General features: G+C 40.1%; 1 pseudogene; it reads left to right on the plus strand.

Annotated features, from left to right (window-relative positions):
* Nucleotides 1–954: 954 nt before the first annotated feature.
* Nucleotides 955–22,649, plus strand: LOC127131584 (plasma membrane ATPase 4-like; annotated as a pseudogene).
* The last annotated feature ends 742 nt before the right edge of the window (nucleotides 22,650–23,391 follow it).

The raw sequence follows: 23,391 nt of genomic DNA on the forward strand, positions 1-23,391 counted from the left end.
TCACAGAAGGGTTTGTTAGATCACATGACATTTTCGTGTCTTGGGTAGCAGCGATGTGTTGCTAGATACCGCTCACTGTTTATTATGTTAAATACGTGATTTAATATAATTGCCAATGCCGCGAAAACCTATAGGGTCACACACAAAGGATGGATTGATGAGAGATAAAGTAATTAAGGAATACTGTAATGTACGGTGCCCTTAAGTGAATTATAGAACATCGTAAGGTACGGTGTACTTAAGTAGAATACGAAATATGGTAAGGTACCACGCGCTTAAGTGATTTTGGCATATTATAAGATATGGGCCATATACACTTGAGTGGGCTTTTTAGCTTGCAGCCCACACAAGTGGTTCTATAAATAGAACCCTTGGGTAGAAGCATTGTCACACTTGCAATTTCGTTTCTCTCTCTCTCTCTCACTCAAAGCCTTCATTCGTAGCAGCTAGCACTAAGATTGAAGGAATCCGTTCGTGTGGACTGAGTAGAGGCGTTGTCATCGTTCAACATTCGTGATCGCCATAAGAGGTAACGATTCTATCACTGATCATGCCCATTCGTAAGGATCATTAAAGGAGAAATTTTAAATTCCGTTGCATTTTGGATCGCCCTTCTCCTTCAGGGCTCATCTCCTTTCCCGTGTTTTCTGAATTTTGGTTCCTGGCAGTGGGAACCTTCTCCTGGACTGGTTAAGGAATCCATAAAAGATATGCTCGGTGCATTCTCAAAAGCTACTCAACATTCCAATAAATGGGCCAAATCTTGGCATGAATGGGGCATTGTCCAATACCGCAGTGATGTCCCGTTATACTTTAAGAGGTTTACTAGACACTGCAGCAGTTTGGTGTTGCTGCTGTCGTCGGATACTTCTATTTCATCACAAGTACAACTGTGATTTGATACAACCATCAATAAAATCAAAATGCGAAGGGGCATCATTCAGTTAAATAAAAATGAGTTCTGATGACAACAATGAATCCAAGGGTAAAGGCTAATCGGTTGCTAGAGTCAGGGTCCGGCAATAGTTGTAAAAATTACCAAAGTAGGCCAAGCAATACTGCTCTATCCTCAGGAAACTCCCGACTCAGGTTCTTTAGATGATTTCCAGCTTTCTGAATTTAGAACATCATCAGATGAAAATTATCCAGAATCAAGCGGGAGTAGTTTATCATACGTTTCCGTTCCTGAGGAGGATTACCTTGGCAATGTAGGTCCTGAAATACAACTTTCAAGTGGACGTCGTTCAGTGGTTGAGGATACATCTTTTTCTGGATCAATGCAACACAACATTAATGTTGATCTCAAGATGAGTCTTTCTTCTACGGTTGCAAGGAAAATGCCTGGTATACAATCTGAAGCTGCTTTCTTTGAAAAGGACACGTTAGAGAATAGGATGAGCACTCAATCTGCTTTCAGTAATATGATTGAATCATTGGATCAAGAAACTGCTGAGCCGACTTCTCAGAAGGGTATGAATCCATCATCTCACAGTTGTCGATTTAGCTTTAACTTATGTCGAATCGACAAAAGTTTCAGTTTCGAGGAAGGCCCTGCGGTTTCAAAACTTGGTTCTAAGTATGTTTCTTCAAAGTCAGAATCTTCTATTCGTTGGGATAATCCAAGCAAAGGAAAGATGAATAACCAACTACAATCAACAGGCTGTCATCGGTTCGTCAGCAGCTAACAGTAGCAAATAAGAGTGTCGATGGTGGTGTAAATGTGGTGCTTGCTGAAAAGGAAAAGGAAGGAACGGAAATGGATATGGCTAAACTAGAATTGGATTTCATGGGGACGTCTGTAATACATTGGATGACATAAAGTAGTTTCAGTTCAATTGTCGCGTACAATCACGTCAATATGGCCTCTCCCGGTTGGTTTATTACTCTAGCAGGAAGTTGAAGAAATCATACTCATCACGGAATCCATGCCGCATACAATCTGCATAAACAATCCACATACGCAAACTTCAACATACCCTGCATAATTCTCTCCAGTGGGACACCAACAAGTTCAAACAGTGAGAACTTCGGTGCCGGTTAAAACAAAGACAACAGTGCATAAACCAGTCCCCATACATTCAACCTGCAACCTACGAGCAAATCACACGTTACAACATAAATCATCAACATCCACTTAGAAACTTAACAGACATAGCAGGAAGTTCATGGTATGAGATAAGTAGTTACTTATCTAATTGTTTAGCCATTGGCCAAGACAATCCAAATCCTCACACTGTCTATGGATTACCAAAGCACTAATTAAACAGGAATGGAAGAAATGAAGGTAATTGTGAGACTCCTCGAGGTCTAAAAAGCGGGAATACGTGATGGTTTTAGTGAAACATAAACAAAATCTCAAGTTATTAGTTATCAAGATGAATCGTCTCGAATTTGCATGCAGTTGAAATACAAGCCTCCTTGAAGGAAAATTCAACATCCTCGTTCCAGTCGGTGCACAAGGATGTGTTTCAATATCAGCACATGTTACAACTAAACTGAACTTAAACCTTCAAACAAAATAATAGGCATGACAGTGTTGAAACTGTTCAGAGAGCTCTTCATCTTGGTGCCAATGTTAAGGTGATTACCAGTGATCAACTTGCCATATCATATTAGACTTGGTGTAAGACCCCAATTTTGGCCCTAAGATCCCTCATGGCATCATAACATTGCATTTGCATAGCCTCAAGGATCATTAGCATCTTGGTTCCCTTTGCCTTTGGGTGGGACCTTCTGTGAGATAGTTTGAGATCACCAAGCATGCTTGAATTGTATATCATTGCTTTTCTCATTTTGTTTACTAACCAAAAGCACAAAAATATGTCACTAACATCTTTTGTTTTGTAGCTTGAGCAATCACAAGGTCCAAAGCTTCAAGGAGATCATTAGTACAAAGACATGGTCAAGAGGAGATGATAGCAAGCATGGTAATGGTTCCTAAAGCTCTCATCCATCAAATATGACTCCCTAGTACCTCAATGCATCATTTTGATCAAAGCAAGACAAAGGGTTTAAGGTTTGTTCTTCAGAGAAACCCTAATTCATCTGTGCATCACAATGCCTTGCTCATGAAGCAACCTCAGCCCATGATCAAATACAATCAAGGGAAGTTCTTTAATTCATAATTTCATGCATATTTGAACTTATTTGAGTGTCCTCAATCATCAATTCTTCAAGATATGAGGCATGGACTTGAGAAGTTGATCAGTCAATTCATCTGACTATTTTGAAATGCACTAAGACCTAACGTTTTATGTGTTGGTCAAATGGAGATGGTTCCAAAATAAAAAATGTTCTTAAGGACAATATGAACAACTTTCATGTTCATAAAAAATTGATTTGAAGCTTGGAAGACCATCTGCCTCAAGGATCATTAGCATCTTGGTTCCCTTTTGTGCAAACATTTAACCTTTGCTTTCAAACATTAGAAACCTAAGCCTTATGCTTTTGATTTTCAAACTTTCTTTTCACAATACTTATTCTGAATTGAATCTTTAAGTCAACTTTGACTATTTTGTACATACTTCTAATTGGTAAATATAACCCATTCAAATTTCCTTTTGTGGTTCCAATGACCACTTCTTAATCCAATTTTTCCATAACCTTTAGCTATTAGGTTTGAGTTATCTTTGTGGTAGATATAATACTCACCTATATCCTTAGTGATGGACAATGAGTCTTCCATGCTTATTATAGGGTTAACCCCTCACTAGCATGTTGAAGCTATCCTCACATGGTGGATTTATGGTTTGGTTGAGTTTTCTCCCTTTGATAACAAAAGACCTTAAGGCTTTTGGACCAATAAATTCACCAACTTGTTTTTGAGATTTTTACCCCGAACAACGAGGTTTTGATCCTAATATTTTTTAAGATGGTACGTAGGCAATGGGTTTATCCATCCAAACACAAATTGTAATTAACTTGTATATTCTCTTCTCATCTTTTCAATCATGTTTGCACAAACAAATATTTTCACAAAACAAACAACCTTTGCAACAAGTATGAAAAGGGCTCCCTAGGAGTACCTAGGATGTTTTGGGTGCCTAACACCTTCCCATTGCATAACCAACCCCCTTACCCAGATCTCTATTTCTTTTACTAGTTTTTGTTAAAACTATTAAGTTTTTGTTCGCTTTCTAACCATTCCTTTGGATAAATAGAAGTGCGATGGCGACTCGACTTTGTATGATTTACCTTGGATTTAGTCAATATCTCTAATGGTAACGAATACCCCGTTACAGAAAAGTGGCGACTCTGCTAGGGACGATTTTCCTAGTGGATTTGGCCAACTTTTCATGCTTGTTGTATTGTATTTATCTTGTGACATATTTTTGTGAAATTTGGGATTACTGTATTGTATGTAATGATTGAATTGCTTGATATTAATTCCTTGTATACTTGGTGATCTTTGTGAGATGAGTTCTATACCCGGACTCGAGTGCACTTAGGATAGGAGAATGGCGTAGTCTTGTTGACTTGTGTGGAGTTATTCCTTAGCAAGTTGACTTGCAAGTCCATTCACTTGGTGGAGGTCATGTTGGGATCAATAATGTCACACAAGTAGTTATGGTTAGACATTACTCTTTCCAATGTAGACCTTAGAAGCCAAGGACCTTAGTTTACCAAGCCCATCTTGGCCTATTTTTAGGATGTAGTGCGAAAGTCGTTCAAGTGTAAGATTTGATACGATTGTTACGCGATACTACAATCATAAGAGTCTCTCTTGAGAATATTTTTTGGAATACCAGTAGTCGTTTCTCCGATAATATCCGAAAGATGGGATGATGACTATGGGAACCTCATGTAGAACATGTTTGGCAGTTTAAACCCTAGTACACTCCCGTTGGGTGGTTTTTAACCGAGACTCCATGCTCGTGACTTACAACAAACCCTTGATTCATGGTTGATCCGTTCATGAATCCTTAATATCAATGGAACTTGGGTGTTGATAAGGTGTAAACCATAATCCACCAAAATGGATGATTGATATTAAGGATAACATGATCCATCCCATGACCTTTGTTTGGTGTGTTTTGCTTGATCCTTGAGTGTGATTGTTGCATTCATGCATTCATGCACCCATTTGCATCCATATCATCAATAATGAAGAAAATTTTCAAGGAACTTAAGGGGTTTAGTTGCAAAATTTTCAGACATGGAAAGACAAAGAAGGAATACAAAGAAGTACAACTTCAGGCAACTAGATTTGAAAGAGTTAAGGAATCTGACATCCTATGTATTGGATCCTTTGGGTTTCAAGGCTCGTTTTGGGAAGCTTCTTCCTCTTCTGACTACTCAGGTGGATGAAGGGTTGATGAGTGTATTGGTGCAGTTTTATGATCCCTTGTACCGTTGCTTCACGTTTCCGGATTTCCAGCTTTTACCTACGCTTGAGGAGTATGCCTATCTTGTGGGTATACCTATTCTAGACCAGTTGCCGTTCAGTGGCATGGAAAGTATTCCTACTTCTCAAGAGATAGCTGACATGTTGCACATAGATGAATCTCTGGTTGGTGCTCATATGACTACCAAAGGTGGAATTCAATGTCTCCCTTCTGAGTTCCTCATTGCTCAAGCTACTATATATGGGAAGGCCATGAGTGAGGATGCCTTTGAAGCCATATTTGTACTTCTCATCTATGGATTGGTATTGTTCCCCAACATCAACATGTTTGTGGATGTGAACGCTATTAGGATCTTTTCTACTCTTAATCCCGTTCCGACTCTGTTGGGTGATGCTTATTTCTCTTTGCATATGAGGAATGCAAAGGGTGGTGGCGCCATTGTATGCTGTTTGCCTCTGTTGTATAAGTGGTTTATTTCTCACTTACCGCAGACGATCGCTTTCAAGGAGAACAAGGGATGTCTACCGTGGTCCACGAGACTTATGTCTCTCACTAATGATGATATCTCTTGGTATAACCGTGTGTATGATGGTATGCAGATTATCGACTCTTGTGGTGAATTCTCCAATGTGCCTCTTCTCGGTACATGTGGTGGGATTAACTACAACCCTGTTTTAGCACGTCGTCAGCTTGGGTTCCCCCTAAAGGATAAACCCAATAATATTCTGTTAGAGGGTGTGTTCTTTCAGGAGGGTAAAGATCCCCAAAACTTGAAAGCTAGGATGGTCCGTGCTTGGCGCAAGATTCATAGGAAAGGAAGGAAAGAGTTGGGTCCTAAGAATTGTGTTGCTATGGAGCCTTACACTGATTGGGTTAGGAAGAGAGCTTCTGGGTATCTCATGCCTTACGAGTATCCGAGACCTACACCTATGATTATGGATGGGCCTTCAACCCTCCCTAATCAAGGAGAAAAGGAGTTGAGAGACGAAGACCGTTCACGTGCTTGGATCCGTGAACGCGAAGAGTTGCTTCAGCAGATTAGAGAGAAGGACGCTTTGATAGAGTTCCTCGAACATCAGGTTATTGATGATCCTGATGATGCATGGACTTCTCTACTTCCTCAGTCTTCCAAGTTTTGGAAGAGGAAGTATGATCGACTCGCCAAGGAGAAGGCGGATATGGAGGCAGCCTACGAGAGAGAGGTGAAGAGGCTTCGTGCATCCTATCTTCCTGTGTCCCGAGCTTTAGATGATTGTTTCTAGGGACCCATAGGATGATTATTTTCCTTTTCTCTTGTATATGATTGGCAATGCTGTACTTCTTTCCCCGATATTATTTGATGAAATATTTCCATATGTGATAAATGTTTAATATTTCCAAATTTGCAAATAAAACCCTAAAGTTCCTTTGAAATAAAAAACAAATCATATGCACAAACATTGCATGCATCATGTGCATAAGCAGGTTTTGTTTCCAGCTTCTTGTCCTGTGGTCTAACTCTGTGTCCTTCATTTATTTTGAAGACAAGCTGACTCACCGGTACTACACTAGAGCCAACATTTCAAGATTGATGGATCACCTAGAGCAAGAGAACCGTGAGCTGAAAGAGGAGGTGGCCAGACTGAGTGCCTTGATGGAATCATTCTTGGCTGCCCAGAGCCAGTCTTCTCCGACGCCTTCAACTCCTCCCCAGAGGACAGTCATCTCTGAGATTGTTTCCTCAACCGTGCCTGCAGCCAGTGCATATTTTGCTCCAGCGGCCATGCCAGCCAGATTCCCGTGGGGGATGCCTCCCAATTTCATGCCTGAGGGTCCTGCTCCAATCTTTGCTTCTATGCCGACATCTAGCCCGGTCCTTGCTGTTCCTCCTCCTGTCGTGCATACCATACCCAGGGTAGACGACACCATTTATCATTTTGAGCCGTTTGAGGGCCCAGATGTCTATGAAAAGATGGACGCTATGAATGATCAATTTCTTGAGCTTCGCAAGGAATTGAAAACTCTTCGAGGAAAGGATCTTTTTGGCAAGTCTGCTGCCGAACTGTGCTTGGTTCCCAATGTGAAGATCCCTGTGAAATTCAAGGTCCCTGACTTTGAAAAGTACAAGGGAAATACTTCTCCTCTCAGCCACCTGGTCATGTATGCCAGAAAAATGTCAACTCAGACCGACAATGATCAGTTGCTCATCCACTACTTTCAGGACAACTTGTCCGGTGCCGCCCTGCGTTGGTATATGGGTTTAGACAACGCGAACATCCGATCCTTCAACGACCTTGGCGAGGCCTTCGTCAAGCAATACAAGTACAACGTGGATATGGCTCCCGATAGGGATCAATTGAGGGCCATGTCCCAGAAGGACAAGGAAACATTCAAAGAATACGCCCAGAGGTGGCGAGAGTTGGTAGCACAGATCGTGCCTCCGCTAGAAGAGAAGGAAATGACCAAGATCTTTCTAAAGACTTTGAGTTCATTCTATTATGAGCGGATGATCGCTAGCGCTCCTTTTGACTTCACCAAGATGGTGAATATGGGGATGCGTCTAGAAGAAGGGGTTAGAGAAGGACGTCTAACCAGGGAAGAAGGCTCTTCTGCCAAACGTTATGGGGCGTTTGCAAAGAAGAAAGATGGAGAGGCACATGTTGTGACCTCCCATGTGAAATCTAGAAGACCCTCTGTGAGGAGGAAGACCGTGCGTCCCGCCGGTAACCAGCACTAGGTGGCTCATATAGAACCTATTTTCAGAGACAATCAACAGTATCAACAACATAGTAACAATCAGCAACCACATCCGTAATATCAACAACAACAACACCGACCGCAACAGCAGCCCTACCAGCCTCGAAACAATAATCAAACCAGCACGATTTACGAGAGGAAAAGGGTCACCTTTGATCCTATTCCAATGACGTATGCAGAATTATATCCCTCTTTGATAGAGAGGAAGTTGATTACTCCGAGAGACCCACTGGCTATACCTGCTAACCCGCAGTGGTGGTATAAGCCCGAATTACATTGTGTCTACCATTTTGGTGCTCCCGGCCACGACGTGGAGAATTGTTACCCTTTGAAGACCAAGGTTCAAGACCTTGTGAGGTGTGGCATTCTGTGTTTCGAGGACGTAGGTCCTAATGTAAAGAAGAACCCATTGCCCGGGCATGGGAAATCTGTCAACATGGTCCAGGGCTGCCCTGGCAAGTACAAAGTCAAATATGTCAGTCATATTCGACAGTCTCTTGTCGAAATGCATCGTCTGCTATGTGATTACAGTCATTATGAGCACGACCATGATAGATGCCGAGTATGCTCTGTTAACCGATTGGGTTGTCGCCAGGTGCGCAAGGATATTCAGGAAATGCTGGATGAAGGAGTCATTGAGATTCTTCAGAATAGGAATGTTGACGAAGATGAGCCTGAGGTCAACGTAATTTCCCCAGTATTCCGGATGCCCGAGCCTGTTATCATCAAATATGATGGTAGCAAGCAGAAGGCTTCTCCTGTTCTTATCATTAAGCCTGCCAGTCCTGTACCGTATTCTTCCGAGAAAGCCATCCCCTTTCGTTACAACGTTGTTGCTGTAGAAGATGGGAAAGAGGTGTCCTTACCATCTTCCTCTGTTGTTAATATCGCAGATGTTAGTGGTTTGACCCGCAGCGGTCGTGTGTTTTTAGCACCTCTCAAGCCCCAGGCTAATGCTGATTTTGTTGAACGCCTGATTGGGAAAGCTGTGAGCACCCCGAATCCGACACCTGTTGTTAAGCCCTCCTCTACATTGATAACTCCTACTTCTGTTGGCTTGAGTGGCAATGTGAAAGAAGACTACGATGAGATGCTGAGGCTTATCAAGAAAAGTGAGTACAATGTTGTAGACCAGCTTCTACAAACACCATCCAAGATATCTGTGTTATCATTACTTCTGAATTCAAAACCACATAGAGAGGCACTGCAGAAGGTATTGGATGTGGCATATGTAGATCATGATGTCACAATAGAACAATTCGATAGCATTGTTGCAAACATTACCGCTTGTAACAACCTGAGTTTCTGTGACTCTGATCTCCCTGAGGAGGGAAGAGACCACAACTTGGCTCTACATATATCTATGAACTGCAGAGACGACGCCATGTCCAATGTGCTGGTAGACACTGGGTCATCACTGAACGTATTGCCAAAAACCACTCTTTCTAAACTATCATATCAAAGGCCTCCCATGAGGCAGAGTGGAATTGTTGTGAAAGCTTTCGATGGGTCGCGCAAAACAGTGATTGGGGAAGTTGATCTCCCAGTCAAAATTGGACCAAGTGATTTCCAGATTACCTTCCAGGTTATAGATATCCACCCATTGTATAGCTGTCTCTTAGGCAGACCATGGATTCACGAGGCAGGCGCCGTGACATCCACCCTACACCAGAAACTGAAATTTGTGAAAAATAAGAAGCTGGTAGTGGTAGGGGGAGAAAAGGCTCTCCTGGTTAGCCATCTGTCTTCCTTCTCGTATATAGATGCTGAGGATGAAGTTGGAACTCCTTTCCAAGCTTTATTTATAGCTGAGCCTATTGAGAAGAGAACTCCTTCATTTGCTTCCTACAAAGATGCAAAGTTAGCCATTGAGTGTGGCGCAACTGCTGGTTTAGGAAAAGTGATTGAGCTAGAAGACAATAAGTCTCGGGCTGGCATAGGCTTTTCTTCTGGGGTCTTCAACACCAAAGGGTTATTCAAGAGTGGAGGTTTCATCCATGCCGGTCAGGATGAAGAAGCTGCTGCTGTCTTGAAAGAAGATACAGAGGATTCTGGCAATTTCATCATCCCTGGAGGGGTCTGCAACAATTGGGTCGCTATGGATATTCCTACAGTTATCCACAAGTCAACGTAATGGTCACTCTGTTTAAAAACCCTTCTCCCATGCCAAAAGGAGGAGTGATGACATTGTTGGCAACATAAATACAATGATATTTTCATTAAATAAATTCATGTTAAATGTTTGTTTTTTCAATCATTTTCCCTTTTTTCTTTTTTGCATAAAATTGGTGATCACATAAAACCCTAAAAAATAAAAAAAAATCAATCTTTTCATCTGCATAATGATTGCCTTGTTTGAATTCTAAAGCTTTTCATATCCAAAATCATTATGCAGGTTAATCAAACCCATTGAAAATAATGATCCAACACCATCTCCCAATTTTGAGTTCCCTGTATTTGAGACAGAAGAAGATGATGTTGAAGAGATTCCTGACGAGATTACCCGTCTACTTAAGCATGAAGAGAAGATCATTCAGCCACATCTCGAGAATCTGGAAACAGTCAACTTGGGATCTGAGGATTGTGTTCGTGAAGTGAAGATTGGGGCACTCCTTGAAGAAACTGTTAAGAAGAGGTTGATTGAATTGCTACGAGAATATGTTGACGTCTTTGCTTGGTCGTATGAAGACATGCTAGGTCTAGATACTGATATTGTGCAACATTTCTTACCTTTGAAGCCTGAGTGCGTGCCTGTGAAGTAGAAGCTCAGAAGAACCCACCCTGATATGGCAGTGAAAATCAAAGAGGAAGTTCAGAAGCAAATTGATGCAGGGTTTCTGGTGACTTCTACATATCCTCAATGGGTGGCCAATATTGTGCCCGTGCCCAAGAAAGATGGAAAAGTCCGGATGTGTGTGGACTATAGAGACTTGAATAAAGCTAGTCCGAAAGATGATTTTCCTCTACCACACATTGATATGTTGGTAGACAATACAGCTAAATTCAATGTCTTTTCATTTATGGATGGATTTTCCGGATATAACCAGATCAAGATGGCACCCGAGGATATGGAGAAGACAACATTCATCACACCTTGGGGAACATTCTGTTATCGAGTGATGCCCTTCGATTTGAAGAATGCCGGAGCCACGTATCAACGAGCTATGACCACCTTGTTTCATGATATGATGCATAAGGAGATTGAGGTATATGTTGTCGATATGATTGCTAAGTCAAGAACGGAATTTGAACATGTAGAGCATTTGTTGAAGCTTTTTCAGCGTTTGAGGAAGTACAAGCTTCGTCTGAATCCCAACAAGTGTACATTTGGAGTCCGTTCCGGCAAGTTATTGGGCTTTATCGTTAGTGAAAGAGGTATTGAGGTTGATCCTGCAAAGGTCAAAGCAATACAAGAGATGCATGCACCCAAAACTGAGAAACAAGTCCGAGGCTTTCTTGGCCGCTTGAATTATATTTCCAGATTCATATCTCACATGACTGCCACATGTGCGCCAATATTCAAGCTCCTCCGGAAAGATCAGTCTCATGATTGGACCAAGGATTGCCAAAAGCTTTCGACAGTATTAAAGAGTATTTGTCTGAACCTCCGATTCTATCTCCGCCTATGGAAGGAAGACCTTTGATCATGTATCTGACTGTTCTTGAAGACTCAATGGGTTGTGTCCTCGGTCAGCAAGACGAATCAGGGAAGAAGGAGTATGCCATTTACTACCTGAGTAAGAAGTTCACTGATTGTGAGTCTCGATACTCAATGCTTGAGAAGACATGATGTGCTTTGGCTTGGGCTGCTAAGCGCCTACGCCAGTATATGATAAATCATACGACTTGGTTGATATCCAGAATGGATCCAATCAAGTACATCTTCGAGAAGCCTGCTTTAACAGGAAGAATTGCCCATTGGCAGATGTTGTTATCTGAGTATGATATTGAGTATCGAGCTTAGAAGGCTATTAAAGGTAGTATCTTGGCTGACCATTTGGCACATCAGCCTATTGAAGATTATCAGTCAATTCAGTATGACTTCCCGGATGAGGAAATTCTGTATTTGAAAGTGAAAGATTGCGATGAGCCTACACTCGATGAAGGGCCAGAGCCTGGTTCCAGATGGAGCATGGTGTTCGATGGCGCTGTAAATCAGTATGGAAATGGTATTGGGGCAGTGATTATTACTCCTCAGGGCACGCATATTCCTTTTACAGCAAGGCTAACTTTCAAATGCACGAATAATATGGCTGAGTATGAGGCCTGTATTATGGGATTGGAGGAATGTATTGATCTAAGGATCAAGCATCTTGATGTATATGGTGATTCGGCCCTCGTTGTTTATCAGATTAAGGGTGAATGGGAAACGAATCAGCCTAGCCTCATTCCATATAGAGATTATGCAAGGAGGATTTCGACGTTCTTTACTGAGGTTGATTTCCATCATATTCCTTGAGATGAGAATCGGATGGCAGATGCTCTCGCTACGCTAGCTTCAATGATTGTGGTAAAACTTTGGAATAAAGTTCCCAATATCACCGTGATGCGCTTGGATAGACCAGCTCATGTGTTTGCGGTAGAAGAGGTGAAAGATGATAAGCCATGGTATTATGACATCAAGTGTTTCCTTCAAAACCAGGTTTACCCGCCTGGGGCATCTGTGAAAGATAGGAAGACTTTGAGAAGATTGTCAGGCAGTTTCTACCTCAATGGCGAAGTGCTTTATAAGAGAAATTTTGACATGGTTCTGCTCAGATGCGTGGATAGACACGAAGCAGACCTGTTGATGACTGAGGTCCATGAGGGTTCATTTGGTACTCATTCCAATGGACATGCCATGGCTAGAAAGATATTGAGAGCATGCTACTATTGGCTGACAATGGAGTCTGACTGCTGCAAATATGTGAAGAAATGCCATAAGTGTCAGATTTACGCGGATAAGATTCATATTCCTCCGACACTTCTGAACGTGATTTCATCTCCATGGCCTTTCTCCATGTGGGGAATTGACATGATTGGCATGATAGAGCCAAAAGCATCTAATGGGCACAAATTTATTCTCGTAGCAATTGATTACTTTACTAAGTGGGTTGAAGCGGCATCGTATGCAAATGTGACCAGGCAGGTGGTCGTTAAGTTTATCAAGAATCAACTCATATGCCGCTATGGTGTGCCAAATAAGATCATTACTGATAATGGATCTAACTTGAATAACAAAATGATGAAAGAGCTGTGTAGTGAGTTCAAGATTGCGCATCATAATTCTTCGCCTTATAGACCCAAGATGAATGGGGCTGTTGAAGCTGCTAATAAGAACATCAAGAAGATTATCCAGAAGATGGTTGTCACGTATAAGGATTGGCATGAGATGTTGTCATTTGCTTTACATGGATACCGCACGTCTGTCCGCACTTCAACAGGGGCCACCCCTTTCTCTCTTGTTTATGGCATGAAGGCCGTACTCCCAGTATAGGTGGAGATCCCATCAATGAGAGTCTTGATGGAGGCCAAGTTGACTGATGCTGAATGGGTTCAGAGTCGTTATGACCAGCTGAATTTGATAGAAGAGAAGAGATTGACTGCCATGTGCCATGGTCAGTTGTATCAGCAGAGAATGAAGAAAGCTTTTGATAAGAAGGTCAAGCCTCGTGTGTTCTGAGAAGGTGACCTTGTGCTCAAGAAAGTCTTGTCTTTCGCGCCCGATTCCAGGGGCAAGTGGACTCCAAACTATGAAGGTCCATATGTTGTTAAGAGAGCCTTTTCAAGCGGTGCGTTGATACTAACAACTATGGATGGGGAGGATTTCACTCGTCCTGTGAATTCAGATGCAGTCAAGAAATACTTCGCCTAGAGAGAAAAACAGAATAGCTCGCTAAGTTGAAAACTCGAAGGGGCGGCTTAGGCAAAAATGAGCGTCTCGGTGGATTGAAAAACCCTAAAGGGCGGTCTAGGCAAAAGTTAGAGACATAAAAAATGAATGTTTGTATCCCGCTAAATTGAGTACCTCATCCCGAGGCAATCTAGGCAAAAATTAGGGATTTGGCAAGTAACTGCATCCTGACAAGACTTTGTTCTACAACTGTCATCCGTCGGGGGATCTTGCTCATTCTTCATCAACCGAAGCTTCAAATACATCGAATTCAGAATTGGTGGAGAAATGGTCATTATGTTCAATGTAGCCCTTTTCCAATATATATCACCAATTTCAAACTTGTAAAGATCTATGGAGTCTTGCCATTTGCAGACTACCATTCCATCAAATAAATTTGAGCCTTTTATCCAATTATTTGCATTCTTATTTGTTTCTATTCAACAAACGTTTTGCATGCTTTTAATTGAGAAAATATCGTTGTTTTGAAAAAATGAATTCTTTTTCATAACTTGTTTTTAAACAAGGTGAACATTCACAATGATGAAAAGGATACTTAGGAGATCCTCAGTGCTCTCCCAAGGATGGTATGATCTCCAACAAGATAAGACATTTGTTCATATTCCTGGCCTGACTGTATTTTCTTTCTCCGGAGCCCTGAGTGGTATGCTTGTTGAGATATTCACCTCTCTTCCCTTCAGCGGGGTAGCAACCTTTTCTCCTCAGCAGACGTGATCCCCTTGGTGGGTACGGTAGTTGGTGGTTGATCCCCAGGATCCCTTTATCCCTTGAATAGATTCCCCAGTAGAGTTGCTTATGTGGCAGATTCTATCTGTGCAATAAACTCTTTTCCCCAGCTGGGACTGATGATTCATCCCCTGTGGAGGCCTTTGCTCCCTGGTATCTCTGATTCCCGACAGATCGGATACTCTCTGGTGATCTGGCTTTCTCTCTTGAGATGTAGTACCGGATGTTTGATTCCTGTGAAGCCTGTTTATGTTAGAAATGTCTGTTCGTCAGCATTCATCATACCTAAATTACGCATGTGTGCATATAATTTTTCAAACATTCGGATATTCATATTACATTTTTGCCATATATCTTTTGTTTGTTATCCTCTGCTAGTTGGTAATGTATTTCCAAGCAGATGTCGGTGGCTGATCCCTCAATATAGAGAGTCAGCCCATTAAGCAGAAAGTGTTTATCTTTCCTTCCGCATTCCCCACTGAGTTATATCCTCGTGGACAACGGTTGTTTTCGCTTCCTCCCATCACATATATTGGGATGGGTTTCCCTATTGAGTTATATCCTCACTAGGACGAGTCTTGATTCAGTTTGCCTTTTCGGTTTGATCCTAAATTGGCCTCTTGTGACTGTTTCCTGCGTTTCCCCGTGGTATAAATGAATAATTGCTCAGTAACCAGTAATCATTCATCTTATCCCCAATGGAGTCTGTGGTTTACTACCCTTATACCGGTAGTTGTAAACTCTATTTTCTCCCTTTGCAGAGTTAACCTTATTGTTCATCCTAAGTTGATGACGATTACTTTTCCGTGGTTTTCTACCTGGTACCCGGTAGATGTAATCCCCTCCTTGACGGTTATCATTATCCAATATTCGGTATTGATATTCCCTCCTTCTTTTGGATAATTACTCTGATTAGACATTTTATCCCCAGCAAGTCATCTTTCATACCGGATGCCAGTAATGTTTGTTGCTCCCCTTGATTGGTCATCATTATATACCTAGTTGTGGTATCCCGATGCCTTTCTCTTTGTCGGTCGATTTATCCTTTATTAACCCAGTAACCGGTTGTGGATAATCTTCCATGCGAGTATATTATCTACGTTCTGACGGTAATAGATAATATATCTCATGCACTCTTTGGTCGAAGCTTTTGTTCTTCCCTAGTCGAGTAAGATTCGTATCCCTGTTTTTGGAATCGAATGTCCATCCCTTAATCGAGTTTGCTTTTTGCCCTCTTTTCGGATGATGAGTGTTTTGGGAATATTCCCCAATTCACGCTTTGGTCGGTCACCTATTATATGCCCAGTAACCGGTATCCCTGGTGTTCCTTCCTTCTGCTCCCTATTATGACTTTTTGTCCCCTGTGGAGTCAGATTTTCCTGAGTTGAAATATACCTTTTAGGTCTTCCTCAGATGATTTGGTTGATTGATATCTCTCGCCCTTATACCGGTCTTAGATATTCATTCTTCCCGAGCATGTTGTTCTCTCACCCTTATATCGGTGTTCAGATCACACGTCTCTTTGAGCTTATTACCTAGTAACCGGTAATACCTCATCCCGTTGCTTCCCCAGAAGAGTCCTTTTTGGATATCCCCAGTGAGATCCCTTAGTGGATTATCCTCACCTGAGTCTGGATTTTTATCCGAAGTATCCATAGTGGATAATTTTTGTTGTATTGGCATATTCCCCAATACATGCATCTTCGAGTCAACTCGGGTCTTCCCATTGATTTCTGCTCCCCAAGTTCCAAGTCGTGACCTGCTCACGCGTTTTATTCCTTTTCTTATCCCCATGAGAGTCCTCAGAGTCTCTGTCCCATTTCATGAGCATATTACTCAGATGGATTGTCAAATCCTCCTGATCTTTTTCTTTGTGGACACATATCTCCACATAGTATTACCTTTTGCATACATACATTTGCATCATGAGGTCTCTTAGGGACCAAAATTCGTCTATTTGTTATTATTTAAGCCTATTCTACCTCGTCGAAACGAAGATTTTAACCTTCACTTCTCCGGCTAGAATGACGTTAAATAGGGGCATCTGTAAGACCCCAATTTTGGCCCTAAGATCCCTCATGGCATCATAACATTGCATTTGCATAGCCTTAAGGATCATTAACATCTTGGTTCCCTTTGCCTTTGGGTGGGACCTTCTGTGAGATGGTTTGAGATCACCAAGCATGCTTGAATTGTATATCATTCCTTTTCTCATTTTGTTTACTAACCAAAAGCACAAAAGTATGTCACTAACATCTTTTGTTTTGTAGCTTGAGCAATCACAAGGTCCAAAGCTTCAAGGAGATCATTAGTACAAAGACATGGTCAAGAGGAGATGATAGCAAGCATGGTAATGGTTCCCAAATCTCTCATCCATCAAATATGCCTCCCTAGTACTTCAATGCATCATTTTGATCAAAGCAAGACAAAGGGTTTAAGGTTTGTTCTTCAGAGAAACCCTAATTCATATGTGCATCACAATGCCTTGCTCATGAAGCAACCTCAGCCCATGATCAAATACAATCAAGGGAAGTTATTTAATTCATCATTTCATGCATATTTGAAATTATTTGAGTATCCTCAATCATCAATTCATCAAGATATGAGGCATGGACTTGAGAAGTTGATCAGTCAATTCATCTGACTATTTTGAAATGCACTAAGACCTAACATTTTATGTGTTGGTCAAATGGAGATGGTTCCAAAAGAAACAATGTTCTTAAGGACAATATGAACAACTTTCATGTTCATCAAAAATTGATTTGAAGCTTGGAAGACCATCTTCCACTCCAATACATTATAGGTCATTTTGACTGAAACCCTAATTGTGGGTCAACTTCCCAAGGACATAACTCATTCATTTTTTATGATTTTGAGGTGGGATCAAATGAATTGGAAATTGTAAGATGTCTACTTCAAATGTTATGTTGAACAAAATTTCAAAATCTCAAAGGAAATACATGTGATAATGCAAGACATTATAGGTCCTTTTTGACCAAATGCATTGAATGTAAAAAAAGTCCAACTTCAAGTGCCCATAACTCTTTCATCAAAAATCCAAATGATGCAAAATGTAAGTCCATTTTGATTGTCTTGAAAAGATATACAACTTTGATGTTGGAGGTTTTTCTATTTGAGGCTTGCATCATCAAAACAAAAGGGCTTGAAAGTTGGCCAATTTTAGAAACCTTGCCTTGACATACCTTGCACCTTGCACTTTAAACTCAAATTTCATAAATTTCCACACTTCAAATGAGTTTTTGTCCAACATAACATTTGTTCCTTATACAAATACCTTTCCAACCATTACCCATATGCCTATGTTTGGATTTTCTAAATGGTACTTTCGAAGAGATGATTGTTTAGGTACAATTGAGGAATTCACTTGAAATCTTGGTACATAAGCAATTGCCTTGCAAGTCACACGTCCAATTCCATTTGGCTGATGCTAAGAATTCATTTGGAATTGTTTTTGGGCCTTGTGCATGGTCATGCAAGCCCATGCAATGAAGCTTCACATGCCATACACACGAATTGATCACAAGCTTCTTGCCACTTCCTCTATAAATAGAGACCCCATTCCATTCATTTTACACGCCTAATTCAACCTGAAATGCTGCAAAATTCTTTCCATAGCCATCACTAAAGAAGCAATTGCATTTCTCTCAAATTTTTCAGATCTAAAATTCAACTTCATCTGGTTGAATTCTTAGATCTAATGCTTCTAAACCTTCATCATTCATCTCATTGAACTTCTGGTTTAGCAAAGCAAGCAAGGCATCATGCTCAAGTTACCAGAACTCAAGCTTACATTCCAACTGGTATTTTCTTCGATTCTCATCATCCATGGACCTTTTTGCTTGGATCTAATGTTTTATGAAGTCCTCACTTGAGAGGCAAGCTAGTGGTAGCTTCAATTTTGCTTTTCCTTGATCTGCATCTTGCATACCTGAATCTTCCACCTCTGATTACTCGATTTATAGGAATCTTGAGTGTGATTCAAGGTTACAGGGGTGATGTACATCACCCCAGCTTCATTTTGGTATAAGGATCGTGCATTTTCATTAAGGTTTAAAGACCTGCAAATTTGGCCGGAATCTGCAGGCTCACCGGAAAAGAAGGTGGCTCCGGTGGCCGCCTGTTTCCAGTTTGAATCCTGTCCGTGTGATCTTTTTCCCAGATCGAATCCTGACCATTGCTTGTTATGACTTTTATTTCTTTCCCATGTGATTGCATTGACTTTGGTGTTCCATGAGCGTGCGCCTCTAGATCCTTGGATCTGCCAGCTCAATTAATGAGCTCAGATCCAAGGGCTCTCGTTTTTTCCAATTTCTATTTTCTGTTTTAATTCCATTTTATTTTCTAAAAATCCATTTTATTTCAAAAATCAATATCTCTTTCATTTTTAATCCAAAAATTATGGGACCAATTGCATTATTTCCCAAATAATTTCTAGTTTCTATTTTTGATTTTTAATATTTTTTATTTTGTCATTTGATTTTTTTTGTGAATTTTCTGTTTTCTGGTTATTTTTAATTCATTTTAAATAGTTTTTGATATTCAAAAAATGCAAAAATATTTTCCTAGCCTATTTGAATGATGATGAATCTATGAAAAATATTCTCATCAATTTTTAAATTGATTTGAGATTTATTTGAGATTTTAATTCAATTAGGTTATTTTTATTCATTTTTAATTGATTAAAAATAGTTTCTGACTTTTAAAAATGCTTAAATTTTGTGTCAAACTTTGTTTGACCTTGTTGAACTTAGGATAAATTACTTGGACCTTTCAAGGTTGATTTGAAGAAATTTTGAAGTTTGACCTTTCCATTTTATTTTTAATTCAAGTTTAATTAAATATTAAAAAATGCCAAAAATAGTTTATTCATTTCTTGACTCCCAATCTTCATCTCACTTCTGTTTTTGATTGTTTGACCTTGACTTTCAATGTTTTTGGTCAACATATGAGGATTGGTACATTGTATTTCATTTAATGCACTTTAATTTTTCCATTTCCATTTCTCTTATCCATCTTCTCCTTCTTCTTCTTCTATTTCTTTTCTTCTTGATCAATGAATTGAAGGTTGATAAGTTAGCATTGGTTAGGGAGATTTAATCTTCCTTGATTCAAATCTAATTCATCTTGATCAATTGATGAAGTGAATGGCTTTGCATTAAGGATAGGTTGTCTTCTAAATCATGCAAAAGGCTTAAACCAATACAAGATCAATTCTCATTTTCTTTTTTGGCATGGCAAGTTTTTGGGACTTGGTTCACTAATCAAGACTCCTAACTTGTGTTTGTTGCCTACATTATTATTGACCGGCCTCAGATAGTTGTGACTTCTACATAAGTCCAATTACAATTGCTTAACATAGCACTAAATTTGCCTTATGGCACACTAACTACTAACACTAACTATTAACAATTAACATTTACTTTATGCAATTTACTTTTATGCAATTTACTATTCTTGCACATATTATCCATTTGCTTTTCTCTTTGCTCACTTGAGCACATGTTTATGTTAATGCCATTTGCGTTTTGCTCACTTGAGCACATAATTGTGTATATATATTATTATGCTTGTGCTTTTGTTTTGATTGTTGTGGACCAAATGCAAAGAAATGGACTTAGTTTCTAGGACTTTCCCTATGCAAAGAAATGGAGAATTTGACTTAGATTCTAGGACCTTCCTTATGCAAAATTGGAGTAAAAGGATCTTAATGATGAAGATGGGTTAGAAGAACCAAATCTCTAAACTCACTCTTGTCCATTCTTGTTTTACTTCATGGAATCTTTGATGTGTGTGCTTTTGTGCTAGGAGTTTCCATTTGAGCTTAATTGGAAGACCATTACCATGTTCATCCAAAGTGGAAGATATAAGACACATTGAGGATCTCTTATGAGACTTGTTTTGATTGCTTATGCTTTGTGGTTGCTTATTCCAAAGGATGGGAGCTACTTGGATCATCAATATGATCTCAAGAGAGGGACTCCTTTTGTGGTTTTGATTCTTCATCCCTTCTCTTTTTGTTTTACTTAGGACTTAGCCCTTCTTTTTCATCTCTCCACTCTAACCCAAGCCAAACCCTTTTGTGCAAACATTTAACCTTTGCTTTCAAACATTAGAAACCTAAGCCTTATGCTTTTGATTTTCAAACTTTCTTTTCACAATACTTATTCTGAATTGAATCTTTAAGTCAACTTTGACTATTTTGTACATACTTCTAATTGGTAAATATAACCCATTCAAATTTCTTTTTGTGGTTCCAATGACCACTTCTTAATCCAATTTTTCCATAACCTTTAGCTATTAGGTTTGAGTTATCTTTGTGGTAGATATAATACTCACCTATATCCTTAGTGATGGACAATGAGTCTTCCATGCTTATTATAGGGTTAACCCCTCACTAGCATGTTGAAGTTATCCTCACATGGTGGATTTGTGGTTTGGTTGAGTTTTCTCCCTTTGATAACAAAAGACCTTAAGGCTTTTGGACCAATCAATTCACCAACTTGTTTTTGAGATTTTTACCTCGAACTACGAGGTTTTGATCCTAATATTTTTTAAGATGGTACGTAGGCAATGGGTTTATCCATCCAAACACAAATTGTAATTAACTTGTATATTCTCTTCTCATCTCTTCAATCATGTTTGCACAAACAAATTTTTTCACAAAACAAACAACCTTTGCAACAAGTATGAAAAGGGCTCCCTAGGAGTACCTAGGATGTTTTGGGTGCCTAACAACTTCCTATTGCATAACCAACCCCCTTACCCAGATCTCTGTTTCTTTTACTAGTTTTTGTTAAAACTATTAGGTTTTTGTTCACTTTCTAACCATTCCTTTGGATAAATAGAAGTGCGGTGGTGACTCGACTTTGTATGATTTACCTTGGATTTAGTCAATATCTCTAATGGTAACGAATACCCCGCTACACTTGGGATGAGAGCTAATATGTACCTACTTGCTACCGTACTTGGACAAGATAGAGATGCGAGTATTGATGCACTTCCAGTTGAGGAGCTGATTGAGAAAGCATATGGATTTGTTGGGGTATTTCCATAGCATATATATAAAATTATAAAGAGGTTGCAAGAAAGGAAACACATTTATGGAATAACGGGGGATGGTGTCAACGATGCTCCATCTTTGAAGAAGGCCGATATTGGAATTGTTGTTGCCGAGGCCACGCATGCCGTAAGAGGTGCTTCTGATATTTTCCTTGTAGAACCCGGATTGAGTGTTATCATCAGTGTCGTCTTAACTAGCAGGGCTATTTACCAAAAGATGAAAAAACTACACGATCTACGCGGTATCTATCGTTATCCGCATAGTGCTTGGCTTCATGTTCATTGCACTGATATGGAAATTTGACTTCTCACCTTTCGTGGTCTGGATTATTGCCATTCTTAATGATGGAACGATCATGACAATTTCAAAGGATAGGGTGGTTCCATATCCCTTACCCGATAGCTGGAAATTGAATGAAATATTTGTTCTTGGGATTGTTCTTGGAGGTTATTTAGCTCTGATGACCTTAATATTCTTCTGGGCAATTAAAGAAAATCAATTCTTCCTTGACAAACTTGGAGTTAGGCACATGAATCATGATGAGATAACGGCTGCTTTGTATCTTCAAGTCATTATAGTTATCCAGGCTTTGGTATTGGTGACTTGTTCTCGTGGTTGGTCATTTCTTGAATGCCCTGGAGCCCTATTAGTCATTGTTTTCCTCATTGTTCAGTTGATTGCTACATTAATTGCAGTATAGACCAACTGGGGATTTGCAAAGGTACAAGGAAATTGTTAGGGTTGGGCAGGAGTAATCTAGCTCTATAGTATTGTCTTCTACATTCCACTCGACGTGATGAAATTTGCCATGCCACACCAACAGCTGCAGTGTAACCATCTTCCAAGGATTGTGTTCCAAATGAGTTAGACTTAACTGAAAGTTTTTTTCAAATAATGTGTGATGGCATGTCTGCACCGAATTTAACGTGACACCGGTAAGCAACCTTATGCAGTAGGGTCGGTAATGCTTCAAACACGTCATCAAAACATCCCAAAGAAAGCAACAACGCATGCGCAGACTTAACTTTAGATTGATGATCAACATATTCAATTAAACCACTGCAGTTTGTGACAAGACTCATTCCCTCCTCTAGAATCCCTTCAACAGTATTAGGACAGACAATGGAGAAAGTGTTGAGTAAAGATGATTGAGCTTGTTCAGTAGATGTCGCAGCTAGTAAACCTCTCACTTTCTCTACAGTAGTGAACTCTTTAAGGACCATCTTGTAGCGTGGTTCATAAGTTAAACAGCGAACCAATACCACACAAAACCGGCAATAAACCTGCAACGCAAAAAGCTACAGTACAACCAACATGCCGATTAACACCATTTAACAAAAATTACTAACACATTTTTCACTTAACTCGAGTTCCCATTTTTAACAGAGCTAAACACTCGAGTTTCCACTAACTGATTTTGTCACTAACTAACTTTTCCAAACAACTCACTAACAAAATTCCATCTAACTGAGGAGCTAACAAAGTTAATCATTTAACCACTTTCCTCTCCACACTCACTAACGGTAACTGCTTCCCTAACGGAGCTACCCGAACTGCCCGATTTTGTTAACCATCCCCAACTCTATAAATCCATCTCTCACCCTCATTCA

Source organism: Lathyrus oleraceus, chromosome 3 (genome assembly GCF_024323335.1).
Source record: "Lathyrus oleraceus cultivar Zhongwan6 chromosome 3, CAAS_Psat_ZW6_1.0, whole genome shotgun sequence".
NCBI lineage: Eukaryota > Viridiplantae > Streptophyta > Magnoliopsida > Fabales > Fabaceae > Lathyrus > Lathyrus oleraceus.